Below are 3264 nucleotides of genomic sequence, written 5' to 3'. Positions count from 1 at the left end.
CCATCGTCATCATCAACCTTCCTCCACCACCAATTTCATGATACTCACCGCCGTGCATGAGTAATTCCATCGTTGGCTTGCTGGACGGTGATGGGTTGGATGAGATTTATCATGTAATCGAGTTAGTTTTGTTAGGGTTTGGTCCCTAGTATCCATTATATTCTGAGATTGATGTTGCTGTGACTTTTCTATGCTTAATGCTTGTCACTAGGGCCCGAGTGCCATGATTTCAGATCTGAACCTATTATGTTTTCACGAATATATGTGAGTTCTTGATCCTATCTTGCAAGTCTATAGTCACCTATTATGTGTTATGATCCGTTAACCCCGAAGTGACAATAATCGGGATACTTACCGGTGATGACCGTTGTTTGAGGAGTTCATGCATTCACTAAGTGTTAATGCTTTGTTCCGGTACTCTATTGAAAGGAGGCATTTATATCCCTTAGTTTCCGATAGGACCCCGCTGCCACGGGAGGGTAGGACAAAAGATGTCATGCAAGTTCTTTTCCATAAGCACGTATGACTATATTCAGAATACATGCCTACATTACATTGATGAACTGGAGCTAGTTCTGTGTCACCCTATGTTATAACTGTTACATGAGGAATCACATCCGACATAATTATCCATCACCGATCCATTGCTTATGAGCTTTTCACATATTGATCTTTGCTTAGTTACTTTTCCGTTGCCACTGTTACGCTTGCTACAAAACTGCCGCCGTTACTTTTTCTACCGTTACCGCTACTATCATATTACTTTGCTACTAAATACTTTGCTGCAGATATTAAGTTTTCCAGGTGTGGTTGAATTGACAACTCAGCTGCTAATACTTGAGAATATTCTTTGGCTCCCCTTGTGTCGAATCAATAAATTTGGGTTGAATACTCTACCCTCAAAAACTGTTGCGGTCCCCTATACTTGTGGGTTATCAAGACTATTTTCTAGCACCGTTGCCGGGGAGCATAGATCTATTATTTGAGTCACTTGGGATGTATATCTGCTGATCACTATGAGGAACTTGAAAGATAAAAGAACCAAGATTTTCCCCTCAACTACGAGAGGGGGTAAGGAACTGCCATCTAGCTCTGCACTTGATTCACCTTCTGTTTTGAGTAAACTTGCGACACCTACTCCTGCTATTCATTCTAATATGTCGCATGTTATTGATGATGCCACTTCTGCTTTGCATGATACTTATGATGAAACTACTTCTGTGCTTGATGATACTGTGCCACTAGGTGAATTTCTTGATGAACAACTTGCTAGGGCTAGAGAGAATGAAATTATTGAAACTGATAATATTGATGAAAGTGATGATGAAGATTCTCCCCCTAGATATGAATTTCCTGTTGTGCCTGAGGGCTATGTTATGGACGAAGAAACTGCTAGAGACTTCTTAGCTTGCAATGATAGATATGATCTTAAGAAATTATTAGCTAAGCTTAAAGAAAAGTCTTTGAATGCTAGAATGAAATATGACCCTTCTTTTGCTACTTCACCTATCTGTATTTCTAATAAGGATTATGATTTCTCTGTCGACCATGAGTTAATTACTTTGGTTGAATCTGATCCTTTTTATGGCTATGAATCTGAAACTGTTGTGGCACATCTTACTAAATTAAATGATATAGCCACCCTGTTCACTAATGATGAGAAAACTCGCTATTACTTTATCCTTAAGTTGTTTCCGTTCTCATTAAAGGGTGATGCTAAAATATGATCTAATTCTCTTGATCCTGGTTGTGTGTGTAGTCCCCAGGATATAATTTATTACTTCTTTGCTAAATATTTCCCCGCTCATAAGAAACAAGCTGCTCTAAGGGAAATATATAATTTTGTGCAAACTGAAGAAGAGAGTCTCCCACAAGCTTGGTGGAGGCTTCTCCAATTACTTAATGCTCTGCCTGATCATCCTCTCAAGAAAAATGAAATACTTGATATCTTTTCTAATGGACTAACCGAGGCTTCCAGAGACCACCTGGATAGTTGTGCTGGTTGTGTTTTTAGGGAAAGAACGGTTGATCAAGCTGAATTGCTATTGAATAATATGTTGAGTAATGAAAATGATTGGTCACTTCCTGAACCAACTCCTAAGCCAACTCCGAAGAAAAGGGGTATTCTATTTCTCAGTCCTGAAGATATGCAAGAGGCAAAGAAATCTATGAAAGAAAAAGGTATTAAAGCTGAAGATGTTAAGAATTTACCACCTATTGAAGAAATACATGGTCTTGATAACCCGACACAGGTAGTAAAGGTAAATTCTCTCAATAGATTGATGAAGGTGATATTCCTCGTTATAAGTCTGCTAGCCAATGCTTAGATGAGTTTGATAATTTTATTGTTAAACAAGAAAACTTCAATGATTATGTTGGTAGACAATTGAAACGTAATGCTTATATGATTGAACACTTGAGTAATTATATGTCTAGATTTAAAGGTGAACTTAAACTTATTAGTGAACATGCTTCTATGGTTACCACTCAAGTAGAACAAGTACTTAAGGCTCAGGATGATTTTCTCAATGAATTAAATAATAAGAAAAATGATAATGTTGTTAGAGTTGTGACTAGAGGGGGTAAAATGACTCAGGAACCTTTGTATCCTGAGGGTCACCCTAAGAGGATTGAGCAAGATTCTTAGAGAACTAATATTGATGCACCTAGTTCTTCTAAGAAGAAGAAAAATAAAAATGATAGGACATTGCATGTGTCGGCGTTCTGGGAACAGGGGTCCCCAGACTTACCTGCCTGCAGCCCACGGTGTGGCTTTGATAGCAGGCCTGTATGGCCCATCTTCATCAACAAGGCATTCAAGACCTTCGCGAGGGGCCAAGCCTCGCGAGGCGGACGACGCAAGACCTCCTCAGGAGCGGCCTCGCCAGACAGGCTCGCGAGGGGCAGAGAGTTGAAGGCAAGGCAAACCTTGCGAGGTTCTCATGACGTGAGCAGTGACGATCGAGACCAGGCGGGCGCGAGCGCGCACAGTGTCCTTGTTGCCTCTTTGGTGCTAAGGGGGCAAGCACAGGCGTGGAGTACCGAGGCATCAAGCAAAGGTTTCCATATCGGTGCAACAAGACCAAGACCAGAAGGACGACAAGACGGAGGTCACCATGGAGCCCAAGGCGGCGTCACCACCAGTGCATTTTGCAGGCGAAGACCACTTTTGTCAGGATAGGCTATACTAGCTGTCCCCTTTCAAATTGGCCGTTGTTGGCTCCCTTCCCGCTCAATATTTGGGGAGAGGACCATGGCCTCTAT

The sequence above is a fragment of the Triticum dicoccoides genome, chromosome 7A, assembly GCF_002162155.2.
Source record: "Triticum dicoccoides isolate Atlit2015 ecotype Zavitan chromosome 7A, WEW_v2.0, whole genome shotgun sequence".
Classification (NCBI taxonomy): Eukaryota; Viridiplantae; Streptophyta; class Magnoliopsida; order Poales; family Poaceae; genus Triticum; species Triticum dicoccoides.
Note: the sequence above shows the minus strand (reverse complement) of the source record.